The sequence below is a fragment of the Megalobrama amblycephala genome, linkage group LG21 (genome assembly GCF_018812025.1).
Source record: "Megalobrama amblycephala isolate DHTTF-2021 linkage group LG21, ASM1881202v1, whole genome shotgun sequence".
In the NCBI taxonomy this organism is placed as follows: Eukaryota; Metazoa; Chordata; class Actinopteri; order Cypriniformes; family Xenocyprididae; genus Megalobrama; species Megalobrama amblycephala.
In genome coordinates, this window is record NC_063064.1 from 18,824,558 (window position 1) to 18,847,167 (window position 22,610).

Sequence of the window (22,610 nt, forward strand, 5' to 3'; positions counted from 1 at the left end):
TTCTCTGAAATATGACTGTCTCTTTGAGTTTCATCATCGGACGATTCTCACAACAGTGCTTGATACTTACAGTTGTGCTTAAAGCCACATGTCTTTCAAGGAGTGCCTCTTTCCTTCATGGGCATAAATTTCCAGAGTAGTAATGGATTCTAAAATAAGAAACCGTTGCTGACAAAAGGACTCCCTATGATGTCTCCAGTCCCCTCTCTCATGGTGATTAAAGATTAAACAAGAAAGTGGGTGAAGGGCAGAAGATAAGAGCATGTGTTCACCCCTTGACTGGATCGTCGGTAATGGATGCCTCACAGTTGGGCTGACGTACTGTGCTAATATCAGCTGTCAGCTCTTCAGACAATGCAGGTCTCCAAAGAGCTATTTTCCTAACCCTTCAATATTTTGTTGCTTAAAGTGCATTGTAAAAGCTTTGGGAGCAAGGGACCAAAAAGTAAAAGGCCAAAATTTGAAAAATAAAAACATGCTATGAGCAGTGTTAGTTGAATGAGTTGAATAGAGCTGAACTGTTTTACTCCGTTGCTGCCAAATAACAGCCAGCACCTCTACAGAGCTTTGTTTGATAACACTTCATGATTCATCCAAGCAATCAAAATTTAGACAAACTAGTTTTTGGATTTGTCTGTGCCGAACTACAGGGTTTCTTACGGCTTTTCAGTTTGAAATTGAGCTGATTCACCAAAAATCCTCCTCAGAAGAGTTTAGCATCATTTCATCAAACCGTTTTTTACTGAGATTACTGTCAGATTATTCCCTGATCAATTGTATGTACCTTACACTATCACTCTCCTCTGACAGTGTACCACAGGTAGTTCTTTTTCTTTTTTAGTTTAAGGACTTAACACTATACAGTTGATAATGTTTGATGTGAAGAATGTCAGGATTCTTACTGCAATCAGAAATGTGTAATAGCCGAAAACATTATTTTGCACAACCCAGAATTATTTTTATTATTTTTCATATCATACTTTTTTTTGCACCTGTTTTTTGAGTGGGCTCCAATTACGGTTAGATAAATGATCAACATTTTATATTTATTTTTTTATTTATTTAGCTTGACAGTCAATTATCAGCATACATTTTTGTTGCTTTGGCATTCTGATAACTCCTTTTGTGCATATTTAAATCGTGCCACGTTTGATGTCCGTGTTGTCTTTAGTATCATAACCAAGAACAATTGTAGCGAGTTTGAAGGTTTTGATGCAAAACCAATTGCTGCTCAAATTCCAGCCAAATTCTTCAGTTATACAAGAATGAAACATTTTAGTTGCCCAAAGCACCGCAATGCAAATTACACAATCTAATGAGCTATTCTTAGACTCTGTGAACATCTAGAGCCTCACGCTGTGAGATGGATATCTTCTCACCACCGCTGTGCTAAACTTTTGTTTAGGAAATGAAGTTCATCTAGAGGATACCGTCACATACTCACCTGCTGTTTGCTTGAAGATACATAAATCTAAATATGAAGCGAGTCTCCTTTGGACTCCATTTTAGAAGGGCTAAAGTAAATACACAGCATCTAATACATGCCTCAGTCTGTGCAAATTCTTGCCAAGTTCAACATTCTGCGGACACTAAATTCATCCTGTCCTGAGCAACGATTTGTTTCTCACTTGTCTGTGGTTTTATTTGGCACACTCACAGTGTCCTCTTGAAGAGCACTTGTTTAATCACAGAAACTCTGTCGCCTTCATAGACGTCAAGCTTTGCCTCATGCTGTCATTTTTGCTGTTTTGCACTTAAGAAGGCCTTTTCAAGTGGTGTACTGTAGTTTAAAACATTGTTTCAGTCCTATACTTTCAGACGGATTTGCTTGAGACGCTAATAGGCTAATGTTTGAGCCAAAAAAGAATAAGAAATAATGAATACATGTGTGTAGACAAAATGAAATACAGAGCTGTGTGGTCCATGCAGCATGTCTCTGGAGTGCATTCTTCTGCAGCAGCGCACATAATGAATAGCCTTGTGTGCCTAGTAAACTAGAATTAAATAGGTAATCCCTCTTTCAGTTCCCTTCCAGAGTAATGCTAAACAAACACACCGTGCATAAATAAATGCAGCGAATCATTAATATATTTTTCTCTGTTTCTTTTCCTTTTTATGTTTGGATTTTCAATCTCTCAGCAGATTTTGGGCACACACTGAATTGAATTTCTTGGCTCACTTGCAGACTTAGTACAGTTGGCAATTCAAAGCATACGTGCTGGACATCATGGAGAAAACAGATGACTCAGTGATTCGCTGGCTTTTCTTCAGTGTTAAAATCTTTAATATTTCGACCAGACTGAATTTGAATACACAGAATATCTCCTTGCATGTGGGACAGAGGATGGTTAAACTTTGTTCTCATGAAAAGGAACATTCCAAGACTAATACGATAATACCCGGTTTCTAATGATGGAATAGAATGTGGGGTGGTAAGTGAGGTCTGGACAATCTCCAATTATGAATAGTGGCCTTGTGGATAGTACTGAGGTGCTTGGAGAGCTGCAGAATATGGGACAGGAATCCTATAAGGAGGCCACATGATGGTGATGCTGGCTTGAAAACGTCCAACAGGTACCTCGTTGCTTGAGTCCACTGCGGAAGACCGTAAGGTGATACGGTTCATGTTGTACTTTCAGTATCAAAGAAACCTGGATTCAATCAAAGGAAAATACAGTCATATTTTCTAAAATAAATGTGGATTGTGGTGAGAAGGTTGAACACATTTATGTTCATACACCAATATAGAAACATTTTGGTTTCTGTATCTCTAGTCTTAGCCTCAGAGGCTCAGCCACAATCTATTCATTGAACGTCACATGCATATTACTTCTGAAAGTAAAAGCATCACATGTATATATTCAGTATGATACTGTACTGTATATCCATGCATGTGTATGACCGTATACATATGTATGCATGGTGTGTTTTAGTCCAGTGTTGTTGAATCAAGGCTACTGGCACTGTAGTGGTATGCGGGGAGGTTTGGGCAGGGCGAGGAGGCGCCTGTACGTGCTAGTTCTCAAGGCGGCTCGCTTTTCTCAAGCTATTGCCAGCAGACTGTGTGGTGGCACCACAGTGGCTCACCAAACTGGCAGCCTGCTTCAGACGAGTAGGCCGGCTTTAGAATAGGAGGACCGGCAGGAATGGATTAGAGCCTGTTATTAATGACTCTCTTTGTCCCTCTGGCATTTTGCAAGCTAAGTATGAATAAGGCTGTCGTAAAGGCTTTTTGGTGAAACCAAAGGGAAAGCAGAAAAAAGGGAAAAAACTCATAACTTTGGTCGAGACTAACCAACAATGATAAATATGCCTGTAAGACCATATTGCTCTTTTCACAGTGCTGAGAAGTAGGCCTTGCTGCACGCAGACTGCTTCCTCAGACTGCCATTGACAGAATATATAAATGACCCGTGCTGGCAATATTTGTTGCAATGAGCGGAGCAAATTTTTTAAAAATGATTGTTATTTTTACATTTGTTATTAAAAAAATCTTTAAAATGATGTATGATTTGTCTGAATCAGGCAAAAAAAATTAATGAGTTATGCCTGTTTGAAGTCGACGGAGTCAGCAAAGTCATTTTTGAGAAAATCAAGTTAAAGTTTTCTGAAGGTTCCAAAACAAAATCACCTGGCAACCATACCTTAAAATCACTGGTAACAACACCAGATTTGAGACACCAAGTTAAAACCAAATATCTATAGGAAAAATATATATTTAACTTTTTTCTTCCATGATATGTGTATATTGGGATTGTGTGTGCTGTCTAAGGCATCTTTGTGCGCTCACATCAGATGTGTCAGTCAGCGTGAGTGGGATTATTTTGTTTTACATCAGAAAACTTACAAATAGAGATACTTTTAGATGTTTAATCACTATTTGGAGCATTGGGATCGCTAGATGAGGGCTTAATGAACTAATTTTTGTGAAAATCTCCAATGCAACCAAAATTGTCATTTCTTTAATTGTTTTGCTTGTAGCTCGTAATTAGCCCATGCGCATTCCGACTCATTTTGTCAGCAGGAGTCGCATATATATATATATATATATATATATATATATATATATATATATATATATATATATATAAAACACTGAACGGTCCATGCATGTGGATTTGGATAAAACAGTTAATCGATTTGATGTTGACGCTGTTTATCCCTTCACAGTGGCATATAGCGGACGGACATGCAGGGCTATTAAATTATTTTTCTTATTATCATGCTACTTTTATTATTAAATTAATATTGCAATTCATTTGCCCCGCGATATCAATTAGCAAAGATAATAATTAGCTAACTCCTCAATTAAAGAACAACTTGTTTAACACAAGATACTTCTTGATTCACGAAAAATACAGTTTTTTTCTCAGTATCTGTCACAAGAGAAATATTAAGAAAATAAATTTGATTCATCTCTCATTGTGTCTAAGAGAATATGCGCCGTTATTGCAGCGCCGGATGCCAAAAGCTCAATCAGTTTTTACTTTCAGTTTCTGTAGTGAATAGTCCTAATTGACTGCTGCATAACTCTCACGCAAAGTTTGCACATTGTTTGTGTGATATCCACTAGCTCGCCTTCATGGTTTAAAATGGAAATATTTTCAATATTGTGACGTGGCTTTTTTTCTTTATCACCATTGCTCGCAAAATGATGGACACTGATTTACATATCGTCCACGTCATTCCCCGTGATAATAAAATTAAGTGAAATATTAAATAAATGAGAACATTTCTGCAAATATTTTGCTGATGCAGGTACAAAAAAACGACCTAAAAAAAGTTTTGTACCTGCAAAAAAAAATTCTTACCCCCCCCACCTCAAGAGTCAAATGTCGCCCATGTGTGTATATATATGTGTGTGTGTCTGTCTAGATGTTCTTTTCATCTGTATACATGCTGATCTTTGCTTATATTTAAATGTTCTATTTTCTATTTTCTATACTTCTCTTTATTGGAACTGCCCTGTAAGTTGAGGCAGACTGCGCTTTGTATTGCTGTCCAGTCTAATAGGGCTGTGTGATGATGAATGGCTTTGCTGTACAACAGTACAACACATTAGCATTATTGAACAGCTCCTGGTGATCAAAGAGTCGTGCTGTGTGCCCTCCATTCTGGTCTTGTTTAAACTGGCTGGTGTGTTGTAGTCTTTTTTACAACTTTGAATAAGCTTGCAGTGAAGAAGTGTACATAATACATTTGAAAATTTTCAGCAATTTTTCTCTCAATCCTCCATGACTATCAATAGCAAAGAATTAGATGTGAGTAGTAAACGACAGTGAGCGTAATAAATCATTGAGTGGGTTTGAACGACACGGGACATGGTTGACTTTGACACTCTGAGTGGAATTTGGCACGATCAAAAGCGACGGGAGAATTTTCGATCTCAGTGGAAAGACGTCTTGAGGAGACATTTGGAAGTCATATGCATCTAAAATAAGTGCCAACTGACTCTGAAGCTCGTAAGGCCCTGATGATGTCACTCCCTCCCCATACAGCTATAACAGCTCCTGCTTGTGACCCTTTTACTATAAATAGAATGTCACATATTGATTTGGGGGCAGGGTTCCTTCATGACATGTTTTCACACATTGACCTATTTTGCCAGCAGATCACTTTGGCTCAATCACAAAGCCCACCAGAACGATATGATCTCCAATGGGGCAGTGGATTCGAAGTCATACCTTCTCCATGTCTTAATGGTTGTTTATGATTCTGATTCCACTAATGAATATACCATGCTCCTATGACAACACAGTTCCCAGGTGTTCAACTTTTGAATGTCCTTGACTCACAGCAGCATATCAGATGACATCTAGAGCACACATTCTAGCAAACAAATCTCTTTAGCTGCTTAGATGTAATAAAGGTATTTGCAATGCATTTTATATGTATTGACATACAATTGTTTGTATTCTTAAACAATGACTTCAAAAATCTAGTGGTATTAAGGGAATGGTTAACCCAGTAATGAAATTCTATCATTTACTCACATTCATGTCAAACCTGTATGGCTTTCTTCTTCAGAACACAAAAGAAGATATTTTTGAAGAATGTCAGGAAGGTACATACTTTCATTTTATGGGCAAAAACTGTTGAAACATTCTCTGAAATATCATCTTAAAAAAGGTTTCAACAGAAGAAAGAAATTCATTATAGAGTTATAAATTACAGTATAAAATGTTTCAATATTTCTTCTGGTTGTGCATGTTCTCTCCCACTAAAATATTATTTTTGTAGAGTAAAATTGCATGCGATTTTTGCCAGAGTAAAAATAATGCATTACATTTTTTTTTTTTTTTTTTTTATCTTGATCTTGTAACAGCAAATATATTTGAAATGATACAAAGTTGAACATCATAGCACATTATAAGTGAACCACACTAGTGCTGCGTACATCTGGATGGTTTCAATTCATTTGTGTACAGGCTAAAATTTTGCACATTTTGGTTTCTCACCCTCATCATCCAGCTGCACGACATTCTCTCTACTCACACTCTTCATCAACTCTGCGTAGAACTTGCCAGAAACAGCAAAGACTGCTGATGCTGCACTGCGTGAGTCATTTGCATAAGGTAAACATTGACCCACTGACTAGTTCAAATGAGCAGTCGTGCGAGCATGTCTGAGATCTTTCAACAAGACCTCAAACGTACATGCCAACAGTATGTTTTGTTTTAGATGCTTTTGCCAGAGAAATGAATGGAAATTAAACAAATTATCAAAATCAAAGCACAAGCCCAGACACTTGAGGTTGGCCTCTAAGGTTTGTTTTTTGACACTGCACATGTTGGCACAGTCAGTGTCCTTGTTACAGTTTGTCTGTCAGTAAAATGTTTGAGGGAACATGAGAGATGTATCTGAAGACTAATGTTTGGTTTGTTTCTGATTGTCCAAACTGTCAGTATTTGGGCTGAGGATTGATACAGATTTAAAGATTTGATTAAATTCTATAGTCAGTTTACAAGCTTTTGATTTATTTTGATTCAGTTTTACTTCACAAGTTCTCAGTTATATTTGATTCAGTTCCTATTTACAATCTCTTGATGTACTTTTTTTGATTCTGATTTTATTCTGATTCAGTTCAGTTACTGTATGTCAGTTTTGTGTATTTTTAGATTTCTTACCATTATTTCATGGTACACAGAACCTTCTAGCTTGGCAAATTCAAATGAATGAAAAATTGTAATTGAGAAAATCAACATTTTTACTCTGTATAATTCCCTATTGTGATGATTACATCGTTTGGCATGATACACATGCTTTAAAATGGTACATTGTTAGCAACAAGCATGTCACATCCAGACAAAGCACTCTTCCTGTAACTACAATCCATCTTTCATCCAGTATCTCACTTTAGCCTTTCAGCACAGGCCACAATCAAGCTATTGTAGGGTTCTGCTTGTCAGTTGACGCCCTGGTTCTGTTGATATGGAGCGTGAGCGCTGAAAGCAATGGCCGTCCTATACAAAGCTGAAGTGCTGGCTAATTGAGCCTGTCTGGGCATGACCTGTAAGTTGTGCTGATAAGCAGGTATTTGACCCTTTGGGAGGCCCAGGTTGCTTCAAGCTCTCTGGAAATAGACTCAATTAACATGTTCAGCTCAAAACACATATGTGCCTCCAGCAGCAGGCGCCTACTTAATTGTTGCGGTTCAGCTCGGTGTCACTGGACCTTAAATAGCAGGTCCAGCCCATAAAGACCGTGGATGTCGTCACAGATTGTAAAGCATGATGGAGGCCTCTGTGTTTATACATAGCATACGCAAAGAGCCATGCTCGGACACGGATCATTCATCTGGGCTCCATAGCTGGGATTAAACGATCCATCCCCATTTTAAATTCCATCACATTGGTAAAGGATTGCTGATGCAATCTACTGAAAGGCATTAAATGATCTTTAAATGCCGCTATTTGTACTTTTTGTACTACTTGTGTTTTTTCTCCCTGTACTGGCAGGCAGCCTTGTGTGCGTCCTGGCTAGCTGCATATGGCCCCGTAACCGAGCAGCATCCAACTGTCATGTCTTTCTCACACCAGGGAGAAAGATCTTTGTTGCGAAGTGTGTCCATCCAACCGGCCCTGTCAGGCCTTGTGGGTTAATCCTGCTAGCTCTAGAAACCTTAGACTAATCCTGCTAGTTTCTCAGTCACAGTCAGTCTCCGGGCTGAACCTCAGGGGGTTCCATTACGCTTCGTTTAGATTAAGTGACCTTTTGCGGTCACAATATGGGATTTTAAACTCGTTTCGATGCCAGCAAGTTTGCTTTTACGTCCATATGATCATATATGTTTTACTTGGCATTTACCCAATATTTACTCAACTGCTCGTCCCTATGCTAAAATTCTTCAGCCAACAAATGAAGTGCAAAGAAATAAATGTCTATACATATATATATAAGCCATATATAAACACTCTTTTCTCAAATAGAGTATATAAGTGACCTTCTGGCAAACAACCACCATGAGCTCATATTACAGTAATGAGCTGTCATGGGTCCGGCATTGAGTTTTGCACCACTCTGTGTGAATATGACAGGTACGTGTTTTCGGAATGTCTGATTTGCGGCTCCGTGAGTTCAGCATTTGTTTGATGAATTCGCAGTTTATGATGATTGACAGCTGGACCTGTCGTAATTGGCCCGTCCTAATCAGCCTCTGCTGAATTCCAAGATGTCCTTGGCCTCCATTCCCATGGTAACGCTTTCATCATGCATAGCTCTGTTGTGGTTTTGGAAGTTGAAATGTTTTAGGGAAGGATTGTGTTGATTTTTGGGGTTTGGCACGTTGTGTAGTGCGAAAGTTACAGTGACAATTATGTTACGTGATATGCGCACCTGTGTTTAAAGCAGCAGTAATGCATAGACGTATGAGTGAATTTCTCACACTCATTTATCCGGAAACAGTTCGTGTTGTGGTCTCATAAATGATGATTATTGTTTTCAGGTGGGATTTTAGGAACACAGTGGAGTGTGCGAAAATGCTACAGCAGTCTAGTCATGAGATATGGTCTCCTTACAACAGTAAACCAAGCACACATTATCTTTTGTGGGAAAAATGTCCCATATTTCATTCCAGCGTGAACTGATTTTAGGAGGTCAGTTCGTGCTCTTATTGTGTGTGGTCCAAAAAGAATAAAAACACACATAATTGCTCTTTTGAGAGCCATTGATTTGACCCAGAAAAGAACTTAAACACGGTTTTATACTTTTGCAGTACCTGGATTGACTCATTACACCGACTCGTGTAACACAGGGGTTTTTAATCTGGGGTCCGTAAAAATGTATTTATTTATTGAATTTTTTTAAGTGTTTTATGTGTGTGTGTGTGTGTGTGTGTGTGTGTGTGTGTGTTTGTGTGTGTTTAAAACAACTTGTTTTAGTAAATGTTATTGATCTTTCACATAACATTAGTGTAATGAAATTCTGAATTCCATTTTTTAGTATAGTAAAACACATTGTCTTCATAATATCCTTATATGTGTGTATATAATAATAAAATGCTTATTAAATGTGTTTATGCATGATGGCATATAGCTGTTTTTATTTTAGTAGGAGGGTCCCACAATGGGTAATCATATTTGGGGGGGCCTATGCATCAAAAAGTTTGAAAGCCTCTGTCCTGACAAGCTTGACAAAGTAATCTTTTTTAATACATAAATCCCAATTTCTTCAACATACTTCTGCCTAACATTTATATAATGGCCTTCTCCATGCCATGGAGATGCCATTGTTCTCAAAAGGCCGGTCGGCCAATATGAAGGAGACTGCAAATAGTAGTTTGGCACCCCGTCACCATAGCAACAGAGAAGCATTGCTCATCTCCCCCCGCACACCTCGTGCTGGTCTGGCCCCTTCTTCACACAAGCAGAGCCGCTTAATTTCCCTGACCCCCAGGGTCTGCTTTTAACAGACTCCATTGATTGGTACAAATGCGGGAGTACAGAGCCGGCCCCAGAGTCTCTGTAACAGGGTTAAGCAGACAGTGGTGAAGGGGAAGACATTTTCGGAGAGCATACAACACCGGCAAGTGTTTTTTTTTCTCTCAGTAAAACCCATAATTTATAGGCTAATTAATTGATGCAACGCACGTAAAGCATATGCGCTTAAGGAGCGCAACCTCTCTTTGCCTTGATGATTGACACTTATAATGTATTCCACCCCTAAATATCCACCATTAAACCCTTCAAATGAATTGCCGACGAACAATACCCGCCCAGGAAAATGCAGGTGTAGACGCCTCTGGAAAGCACACAATAAGTGCTGAATATAGACACGGTTTGATACAGGTTTTTGCTTGAAGCCATGCAACATCTTGTTTTCATCATTTTGTGCAGGAAAGCTATCTGTCTGTTTATCTGTTTCTCTATCTGTCTATATACTCCAGTTTTCAGTATATCTTCAGTATATTACTCCAGTCTTCAGTGTCACATGATTCTTCGGAAATCATTCTAATATGCTAATTTACTACTCAAGAAACATTAATTATTATTGTCAATGTTAAAAAACAGCTATGCTGCTTAATGTTTTTGTGTAAACCATTGTAACCATGTAAACTGTTTTTCAGGATGTGTTGTTAAAACCCCAAACCTTTGAACGGTAGTGTAAGATTTTTTTTTTTTTTTTTAAGAAATTAAGATTTTTATTTAGCAAGGAATGCATTAAATTGATCAATTGTAGTAAAGATGTCTGTTTTAAATAAATGTTGTTTTAAAATTTTTATTTAACAACGAATCCTCAAAAAAGTATCACAAAAATGTTCCACAAAAATATTTTGAACTGTTTTGAACACTGATAATATTCTTGAGTATGTGTGTGTATATATATACATATATAGTACATATAGTGTACATGTATATGTGTGTGTACACTGTATATTTTATAATACATTATATTATAAATATTATATATAATATAAATATATTTTATAAAATATATTTTGTTGTTGTATTTTAATAACATTTTATTTTCTAAATTTAAATATATATTTAAATGAAAAAAACAACTAATGGACTTTGACACTAATTGATTTTATGTGATCTTGATATATAAAAACAGTTGCACAGTACATATGTTATGCGTAGGGTTCTCTGTGTATTTGGAGATAATATGCAGCTGTTGTTTTTGCAGATTGAACAGATAATAGAGGTCAGATTCCCCAAAGGCTCATTAAACTTTTGGTCAGAACTGATATAATCTTACATAAATACCCTCCTGGGATTCACAACAGAAACAAGACGGGAATTGAATGAACACCTCTAGACTCATTTCGATTGCATTTATGTGCGTGGGTACGTCTGCACGCATCTGCGTTTATGTCTGTAGGAAGGGATCGCAACAGGATTGGACACCAGCTGCTCTCTCTAGATCCTCTGTCCCACAGCCGTCCCCTCCTTTTCCTCTCCTGCTGTCCGCACTGACAAGGAACACACAGCTCCTTTATGCCACTTGCCCATCATTTCGCACCCCACCTTGAGGCCGCCACTGTCACTGGACGCTGCACAGACAGTCTCTGTCAATTAGACACTGCATCTGCCGGGCAACAATAGAGCCCCCTCGTTTCCTGTCTGTCTCACTGCCTGCCGCTCTCTCTTTGACTATCTCGATTTCCTTAACTCTCTCTCTCTTTCATTTCTGCTTCTCATCAAGTGCCGACTCCCCACTTTGCAGCTATTATTTACCCGAGGAACAAACTGCCGTCCTTTTAGCGGAAGACTTATTTGTGTTTGTATTGATTTTTATATGTGCGGCTGAGTTTAAAGCATTAAGGTAAAACGTTGCGATGGCATAATTTCACAAACGCCTCCTATTCTTTCAGAGAAAAACACTGCCTTGCCACGCAGCGATTCGAAGCTGCGTTTAGGAAAACTAGGCCCATTTCCATCTGCCTGACTGATTCTCTTTGTTTGCCTTCACGCTGCTTCTTTTTTTTCCCTAAATACACCTCTTCCTCCTCCAATCTTATTTTGATTTTGTCGCAAAGACACCTTGGTTTCCAGCGAGGAGAGCACTCCCCTACTCCTTCCACCCCTCCTGAAAGAGGCATCTCACGCCTTTGACCAGAACATGGAATGCATGCACAACCAGGGAGGGCCCTGCATGGCAACGGCTGTGGTTGCCCTGGCAACTTCCCCGTCCTTGAGGAAAGGGCACGTTTGGAGTTTTGGGGCCAAGGTTTTGACAGGCGCAGTCAAAACTCATAAAGCGTCCTGACGCGTCGATACAGCTATTATGAGTGTTCAGACCCAAAATAGCGTGATTCATCTGCTTGTTTATCATCCTAATAAGTGGCTTGGCCTTTGTGCCTTAGGCCACGGTGGGCTATTTCATCATTATGTTGAATGGCCAGTTGTATTTTTAGTGGTAGCACACAAATAAGCCGTGTCATTTTGCAGAAGTGGGTGTGGCCTATTGTAACCTGTTACCAAGGGCATGGGGGTTGGGCAATAGACCCACAAAGGTAGACAAACATCTTGAAAAACGAGACCACGACAGTCATCACGTCTTTTCATTTTCCCTCCCTAGAGGAAAGGAAAGGACAGGCGAAGACAAAACCCATTCCAGTTACAAATTGTTGTAACATTGTCGTCACAATAGCAGCATCCGACGTCTAGATCAGTGTGTCAGTTGAAGCCATATCAATAAAGGATGAAAGGTACTTCATGCAATGCTTGTGTAGTTTGACCTTCTCTAAAATGATGGCAGGTTTGGTTTGAGGCTGCTGTATATGTGATCACCATGTCCAGCTTGTTTCAGAGCTGAGTCTACTACATTTGTAGTAACTGAAAACATAATCAAATTAGCCAAGGGTCTGGTTGATGTTGAGTACTTGGGAATGACCGGAGTTTGTGTTTGTGTGTCTGTTGGGCTTCCTTTTGTGGCCCCCATCTGACTGCTCTGTGAGTCACCCAAGAGTTCACTGTATCCGCAAGATTTTCACTCTCATTGGACAGCTTGCTGTGATTGACAATCGCTCTTTAATGGAGATAAATGTGACTGCTGCGCTTTGCCCCTCCCCAACCATCTGCAACAGACTCCAGTGGAAGGAGGCAATTCAAAATGGGTGTGTGTGTGGCGGTGTACAGATTTTTATTTTTTTTTGTCTGCCTTTAGTGACACCTTTCTTGTGACCTCTGTCAAGCAATCCACCTACATGAAATGATCCTTGTCTGTCTGTTTCTTAGCAGCCTTTTTAGATTCCTGTAATTCAGACTGCTGAGGATGAGAGGAAATTGTGCTACAGATATAGCTTTAGAAATCCATTTCTTTCACTTTGTGTTTTCCTTTTTCCAACATATGGGATGTTTGTGATCTGATGATTGCCAGAATCCATCTTCCACTCTGAAATACTAATTTGCCCATTGCCATTTTTTCAAATTATGGACAACAAACAAAGGAGCTAAGAGAGTGGACCATTATCAGATGCCCTGTTTCTCTCTGTCATTACGGTAAAGGCCTATAATGCAGCTGAGGCAGCGTTTCTGCTGTGTCCTGCTGCCCTCTTTGTCCTTTTACCTACTAAACAGACACACAATGGCCGACCTGTTGGACCTGTGTTTAGAGAGTCATTCTTTGAAGCCGGTGTCTTTTACAGTTTGATAAAGAAATTATTAAAATACATTTTTTTAATTTATTTTTTAAAATACTGCGCCTTCTCAAGCTAAATTAATGAAATTTAATAAATTTTTATGTTACAAAGTGTGTATTCTTTTATTATTAACATAAAAGATAAAGTTGCCAACAGCAATTGATTATTAAAGTATTTTTTATTAATATCTGTGAGGGCACCTTTTCTGTAGAATGACAAAAAAATAAATAAAAAAAATACTACTACAGTAGTTTGTCAATTCTGATCTATTCTAATTACAACACACACCTTTTCATTTCAGCCATCTGAAGATTTCAAGGGATCCTTTCGAGCTAGAACAGATTTACCATTTTATCCCTTCTCTCTCTGGATGTGTTTATTGACTGCAACATGTGGGGACCATGCATTGATCTAAAATGTGAAGCATGCATGTTAAGACGAATGCATACATACGCCCGCACACACATACGCGCACTCATATGCTCATTCCAGCTGTTGCAGGCGCTCCACAGAGCTCTTTTCCCAGGTGCCACACACATTTCCCTGTAATCTCTCTCCACATACACTCCACCGGTGCTCTTAATTTGTGGTGGTGGCGCCTGCTGGGCGGATTTGGACTACAGATCCTGTCTGAAGACAGCTCTAACAACTGCAAAGGGGCTGAGAAGGACACAGACACTGGGATGTATTCCCTAATTTCTGATGAGATGTTTGCACGTGTATGTCAGAATTTCACGCAAATTAGAGTATTCAAACCTCTGAAAGTCTCACAAGGCCATGAGCTTGGGGTTTATGAGTCACAGGCATTTGTTTGAATATCCAGACACATGAAGGTTTTTTGTTTTTTTTTCTCTCATTTTTTTGAAATTTGATGTTTCCTCAACTCCTGTGGTCTTATGGGATAGCATCCATATCCATTTTATCCAATGGCTGCATACTTCAGAGTTCAGTAGATTCAGAACTTCATCCTTTTATTGTTTCCTTGCTGTTTCATTAATATTTAGTATACAGACATCCTGCTTATTGGACACACTGCTCTTTGCGTACTATGTAGCAGGGAAGTACACATATTCAGATACAAATATTTGTCACATTGTATCTGCCAAAGACTTCATTTTCTGTAGCTATTGCATCATAACTTGTTGAGAAATTCTGTAGCGGTCTTTCAGTCAGAATAAATCAGCAAATGCAATTGGATGTGAAAGAAAACCTGGTTGTGAAGGATAGAAGTACTCTGAGAAGTCTTTTCAACATGTCTATTAAGCCTAAGGTCATATCTAATATTCATAACCCATATTTATTCATAATATTCTGCATTTTATGTCCACTTTAAATTGAAAAGACTTTTCAAAGTTTTATACTGAATGGGCTGTTTTTCTATCCCTCACTGCCCGATTTTGTTCATGTCAAATTAAATACGGTGTCTACTCTGACCATACTGTGGTAAGACAGCCTAGCATATGGCACTGCTTAACCTATGTCTAACTCAACCCTTTTTGTGTTACCAGTTACTATGACTGATGGAGCTGACAGAGTCAGAGTTGACATTGAGAGACCTTGAGAAGATCATTGATGCTCTCCTTTATTCCCAGGACCACGGCCTGGTCCCTCACGAACAGGCCGGGCAGACATGTTCCTGGCATTTTAATTGCATCAGACAAGAAGACCTAGAGAGGGAAATAAATTTGTAATATATGCCGTGTGGTGGGGTGAGCCGAATGCCAGTTGTCTAATTGCTTTCACACAGTCTTGATTGAATTAGTTGGTCAGGCTTGAGCCTTAATTGAATTCTAAGACCCACTGATGCTTTTCCAAACTGAGTTCTTTCTCAGAGAGCTCTCTCACTCTTGAGGAGTTGGTGAATGTTGAACTTTTTATTACCTTTTCGTGTGTAGACCTGTGTGTCATAATTACATAAAAAACTGCAGATTTCAGCAGAATTTAAAAGACCACTCTTGCCTGTTCATATTACACATCTCCTCATGCATATTCATATATTGAATATTTTGATCATGTTATAAGATACTAGTAAAAGCAATATAATTTCAGTCATTTTGGTTGTTAGTAGGAATTTCTACTAGTTTGATTGTTTTATTCATTTATTAGTTTTTTGTCATATTTTAGTCATCTTGAATGGTTTGTTTTAGTTTTCTAGTTCTAGTTGACTAAATATCATAAGATTTTAGTCAACTAAATCTATTAAAGAGCAGTGAGTGTTTTTCTCTGTCTTTTGTTGCTTGATTAATATTAAGGATTAGGTTTATTATGCTGCTGTCACTTTAAGCCCGAATACAGGCATCCAATGCACTGATGCACATCCGATATTCTCACAGCTGTTCTCTTAAGATATAACTGACTCTGTTTACGTGAATACTCTACAAACTTTTGACAATGTTGTGTATATTTGTCCATTCAGACATGAAAGAGAGCTCAATTTAGTACTCGTGCGCTGTCTAGCTTTCTGTGATTTGGCTGTCTGCTCTTCTCTTTCTCCCTGAAGTTTATATTTTTTAATGTTTTATGAGCCATGCAACAAGTGTATGCCAACTTATGTCCCGCCAGGTAGATCAGCATGTTACAATTCAATTGTGCACATCTACCACACAGGACATCAGTTGTGACTGGATCTCTTCCCAAAACTCTCATTTTTATTCGTTGATGAAAATGTCAGTAGATTTTCATCTTTTTTTTGTCATTCAAAAGTGGCTTTTATTTAGTTATCGTCTTGTTTTTGTCTGTGAAAAAATTTTGTTGACGAAAACGAACAATTATTTGTCACCGAAATTAACACTGACTAGTATCCAACTATTATCAGGAGGCATCAGCCTGCTCTTCCATTCAGAGTCGCATTGCATATTTTGCATATTTGCATATTGTTGAATATCCACAATATCATTAAAGAACAAGGACTATTGTTGCTAGGGATGCACAATATTAAAATTCTGTCCAATATGATAAGCTGAAAATGATTTTCATGTTATATGTGGTAACCTATAAAACAACAATATTAAAATTCAACACTATTTTGTCTCAGTAAATAAAACAAAGTCAGTGGTTTTAAATGCAATATTATATTTAACAGTGTTATTAAACTATTACTGGTACCGATATATTGGGCATCCCTAAGTGTTGCTATTAATTTTTGACAACTTTATACATTATCAAACACCTATTCCTTTTTTTTTTTTTTTTTTTTTCATTTTTGAAAATACATTGAGAGGAGAATCTTTCTAAGCACTACCAGGTCATTTGAAATTAATTTTGAGATTTGATTAAATATAAAGCTGTTCTAAAGCACAGTTAGATGATGTGTAACAAACACATAACCCATCTGTTTCACACACTGCTCCCCTTGGTCACAATAGGACTTCCCCCATCCATACAGAAAACCCCTCAGACTCTGCCCCATTTCCCTGCTTTCAGCACATTTTTTGCTGTGCAAACAAAACCGAGCATCCCTTGGTTCTTCGCTTTTCTGTTTTTCTTTTTCACGCATCTCTCTTCACATACACACACACACCTCTGTCCCTGGTCTCTCTTTAATGTAGCTTTCATTAAATGCAGTACTTTAAAGCCAGCTTTTGAGTGGCTGAATAGATGGGCAGCGTAAAAAAAGGAGGGGAGTTTGTCACTACTACAGTCACCCCAGACAAAGGGGCCTTTTTATTCTGGTGGGGAACAAAGGACATGTGACTGTGTATGGGTTGAGGTACATAAATGTTCATTGCATATGCACATGAGTGACCAGGTTGTTGTTTTTTTCCCCCCTAAGTGACTGTGACTTTAGCTGGATTAGACACTGTGTTCAGCCAGCAGTGTCTGTAGAGAATCCAGTGTAACGCACAGGCAGCCATGATGGAAATGCCAGCCCCAAAGGCTTCACCGTTGTTTGCACTACTGGCTCCTGAATTGGACGCAGCTGGAGGAGCCATATCCGCCGGTACATGTACACACACATTCCTGCCCCGCTACCAGCCGGCTCCAGCGCACATGCAGCCATCTGCGTGTACGGCTTTTTCTTTAGCACCTACGTAAATCAGACTGGATGAAAACGCTCTGGCAATCTTTGAAATCGCTAGCGAATTACCTGTAATAAAACATGACTAGCGTTCTGGCACCCGAGCACATGTTCACAACGGGATTTCACTCACACAGCCCACTAAGCCTGCCATTATGCCACTGCTACCTTTTCCTCGGTCTGCATGTGTTATTAGAGGCAATAAACACAAGCAAGGCGAGGTTTGAAAGAGTGCCAGGCAGTTTACGTTCAATGGTTCTCACCGTAGTCATCGAAATGCAACAAAGTTTTCGACAGTGGGTCTTGAACCTCTTTGAAGTGTTCTGGATCAAATTGACAGTATATGGGTGTTTCTTTAACTAAAAGTGCTTTTGGCTCTGTGGATTTTTATAAAATAAACTCTGACAGCTCTGCACTTTTCTCACTTTTACTAGTCCAACTAATTTGTACATCAGTGGATACATCTATTACTGGAGAACTGCCCTTTTTTTTTGCACTATTGTTCAAATGCTTAAGCCGCGCACACACTTAACGATTATAAGGCCGATTATGAATGTAAATTGATACTTATGACCGATCGCGCTCAAACGCGTCCAGTCAGAGCCAGTTGCGTTCAGTCTGCGATTACAGTCGGTGTTCAAATTCCATGTGAAAGTATATAAATCTGCTTCAGTCGCAGGAAACAATCGCTGTATGTTGAGCACAGTCTTAGAATGTTTTAGCTAGTCGTTAAATGTGTGCCCGGCTTTAGACTCAGTAAAGATTTTATTTTTTTTATTTATTAAACTTAAATTTAAAAATGTACACTTTTTTGAGCAAGGATACATTTAATTGATCAAAAGTGATAGTAAAGAATTAAAAAATAATTAAATTAAAAAATTTGTTTCAAATAAATGCTTTTGTTTTGAACTTTCTATTTATCAAAGAATCCTTTTTTCAAAGAATCACCATTTCCACAAAAAAATATTTTGCATCACAACAGTTTTTAACATTTATAACATTTTACAACATTTCAAACATTTTACACAATATATTATGGAATACATTTCTGAAGGATCATGTGACATTGAAGTCTGAAGTAATGGTGACTTCAGCTTTACCATCACAAGAGTAAATAAAATTTAAAAATATATCAAATTAGTTGCTTTATATTGTAATATTATTTCACAATATTGCTGTTTTAAATTGTATTTTGATCATATAAATGCAGAATATATATAAAAACAAAATTCAACATATTTGTAATAGAATAGGAAACCTATTTGTATTAAGTCTAATGTATTGCTAGCCATATTTAATATATATATATATATATATATATATATATATATATATATATATATAAAATTAAAAAACATTTTTTTATTATTATTATTATTTAAAAATGACATTAGTTTTAATTTAATAATTCACATTTTCATTCGAAATGAGACACAAAAATATTCTGTTCACTCATCACATTGCATATCTCCAGCATGTTCTTCATTGAAACTGTTGTCTCCTTGGAAAACTAACTTTCAGGGGAAAAACTATTAGGAGCAAAAGTGTTTAGTGTGGTGGAAATGACATAAAAGTGCCCAAATTCAAAGAAACAGCCATATCTGGTCAACAGCAAAAGTTGCAAAGATGATGGTCTCACCACTAAGCTTCTTGTCAAGTTTAACTATCAAGACTATCTTAGTCAGCCAGCTGAAAGACAATGCTGGTCAGCTAGACCAGCATAAACCCGCATGGGCCAGCTGTTGTAAATTAATGCTGTAAATAAGCTGGTCTTTTCAGCAAAGGAAGTATTTCGAAATGTCTTAATCTCTTCCTTGCTAAAAAAACAGATTAATCACTCTCGTCAAAAAGAGACCAAAGGCTCCAAACTGTCTCAAAAGTGTCCTTATTTATTTTCTATACAAACAAGTTTTAAGTTTGCACAAAAAAAAAAAAAAACCAGCCTTTTTTTTTTCAATGCCGAGCTTGCAAGAAAAACGTGATCAAACAATGCGACCGTTTCTAATCTGGATGCGAGCTGTATCAAAGCACTGATGTGCTCTTTAATCAGGCTTTCTATCGTCCCTAGGGCTACAGCTGACACTGTTTTTCTCTCCATCCTCGAATTGCATTCCTCCACACGGGGTAGTTCTGCGAGCAGAGACGAAGGCTTCAACAGCCATGTTTAGCACAGTCCCCACGTTTTCAGCACGACTGACATTATTTCCCTTGGTTGGATGAAACCATCTGGAAGCAAGTATCGAGACATGCAAGGTCATGCCCAGACGGCAAGTGGTGGAGTCAAGCACGGATACTCAGTGCCTTCCTCCCCCTTCCTTCGTCAGCGTGGCATAGGCGAACCCTCTGTATGATATTGGCAGAGTTTGTGGAGGGAGGATCGGGCCCTCTCTGTTTTTGTTTTTGTAGTGAAGGCACTCAGTTTTCCCTTCAACACTATTTAGCGTACATCAACCCGCAAGATAAGGTGTTAAGACAACTCTTAATGGCTCAATGACGATAAAAGAGAAATCTTTTAAGAATCTGGTGCCAAGTTCTTAGAAATATTCTCTTTGTATTCATATTCATATTATTATTTTCAAGAAAGTTTTATTTAAAAAAAAAAAAAAATGTATACTGTTTTTATCTGAACTAACCATTATAAATAACCATCATAAAAAGGTCAAATTATCTGACATTTTAAGATACTTCTTGACCTTTGCACACAGTCGTGAGGGTCTGCAGGGGTCCTCTTTATGATATCATTCAAGTTTTTTTTCTCCATGTTGGTTGTACTACATGACTTTGTTGGTCACACTACTTTTTTTTTTTTCCCAAATACTGTATTAATATGCAGGCAGTTTTGTTATAATAAATGTATTTTTTCTAAGAAATAAGCTAATATGCCAAACATTTTTCATTTTAGAGTTTAAAGGTTAATCTTTTTTCCCCAAGAATTTCATTCATTTAATGAGGCTTTTCCCCCTTTCTTTTTAATTATCACCCTGACATTTTTGACCCTGTGCCCCCAAAAATATATCAAAATGAGTTAATTCGAAAATTAAAAACCTGCTCGTCATAGAACAGGATTTATAATGTATTTTTATATGTAAATTAATAGATAGGACAAACGCGGATTTATTTTAAGCACTCTCTTGCTACAGTTTTCCCTCTCTTCCTGTTTTCTCTCTCTTTGATCTCAGTCCATTTGGGTCCAGTCTGCTTTCCATTGCTGTTTTTGATTACCTTTCTATCCGAGTTTCATCTTAAATCCTGAAGCTTTGCAGTTGTGCTTGTCTCTGTGACTCCAATGACACTTTCTCCGAACACACAAGCCTCATATTTCACTTTACACATGGCTAGTTTTGCCATTAATCATTTGAAAAGAAAAACATGTCAAATCTAATATTAAACCGAGGTGCTCTATCGCTTTCACATTGTGAATTTTTTTTCCACCAGTCCATTTCTAAACGTCTATTATACTCGTTCACATGGGATTCTGGAATATTTAGCCATGCTTTTACACCTTTGTGTGTATCTGTGTGTGTTTGTGTGTGTGTGTGTGTGTGTGTGTGTGTGTGTGTGTGTTCTGGGGAACTGGGCAGTCAAGTTTCCTGGTGGAGGCTTATAGAAACCTGTCAGCTGGATTTGGGAAAGACTAAGTTTGCTTAAACTCTTAAGAGGGAGAAAGCGCGTGGGTGTTTTTGGAATAAGAAAAGGAGTGCGGATGTGTTGAGTGCAAAGAGGGAATGTAAAAACGTGTATTTGTGTGTCCGTGTATGGCAGTCTAAAGTGTTCCTGGATGCTGAGCTGGTCCTGTGGTTTGCCAGGGTGTTGAAATGGGATCGAGAGAGACAGTCTGTGGTGAGCAGGTGAGAGGAAATGGGGAATAGCGCCCTTTCTGTCTGAAACAGTTCACTGAAATAACAGACCCCCCTTTAATGACCTCTGGGCACTAGTTAACCTCTGCCCCCTGTAATTGAGCTGTAAGAATGTGATCTCACCGCCTCGGCGGATGTACAGTCCAGCTTATTTGTGCGTGTTTAAGAGCATGGCTGAACCCTGACTGGAGTTGCTTTCTCCAAATAAACCCGTCGACAGACATTTTCCTTGGCCGGCCCGCTGTGCAAATCCTTGCCGTGATTGCCAGCTTAGACTATGGAGGCCGAAGCGTCTGTGTTTTATTGCTTTTTAGCTCCCCTAAAACGGTTCAGATATTGAAGGTGTGTTCAAATCATTTGGCGTGGAAGCAAGGTCACCCATTAGGAACGGGGTGACGGGGTTTTTCAAACTTGGCGAGCTAAGACAGCCTCTCCTTCCAGATGTGTGTGGATGTGGGCTGTCGCTGACTGTGGTCTTTTTCTCTTGCGTTCCGAGTTGAGTTAGTTTTGGGGGATGTACTCCACAGCAATGTGCTGTTCATCCCGGCCAAGTGCTTGTCAGGTTTCCCACTCTTTGGGAAGTGCTGTGTTTGTTTGGTACAGAGAAGTACAACATGAAAACTCGCTAGGTCTGAAAGGCCTCCAGGGAATTCCGGTATGTACACATGAAAATACACTCCTGCTCTCTGGTAGAGCAACAGCGATTAAAACAACAAACATAGTCAATGTAAATTGAAAATGACCCTGTTCCTTTCTTAATACACATTGGTGGTCTTGTGGGGATAGTTAACCTAAAAATATAAAAACATTGCTGTTTCAAACCTGTATGACTGACTTTTTGCTGCCTGTTTGACTGACTTTCATCCAGTTGGTGATTCACTTTAACGCTTGTTTAAACTAATAAAACTTAAAGATAGCAGCAAATAATGATGGATTTGAAGAGAAATGTTACCATTATGTTGAGATGTCCTCAAGGGTGAACTACACCTCCACAGTCCAAAAGCTTTTTTAAAAAGTGATTGCAATCCACAGCAAATAAGGTCTGGCTCCATTTTTGCTTTGGAAGTCTGCTTTTCACAATCCAGTCAATTCCCTTTTGACAAAATCAAGTCCCACCCTATGATATATTTTCTTGTTTAATGTTCCCTTT

General features: G+C 38.4%; 1 protein-coding gene across 2 annotated transcripts in view; it reads left to right on the forward strand.

The window, feature by feature from the left end:
- The window catches only part of ephb2b (eph receptor B2b), an 81,399-nt gene that overhangs the window by 17,428 nt on the left and 41,361 nt on the right, over positions 1–22,610 (forward strand). The window lies entirely within an intron of this gene.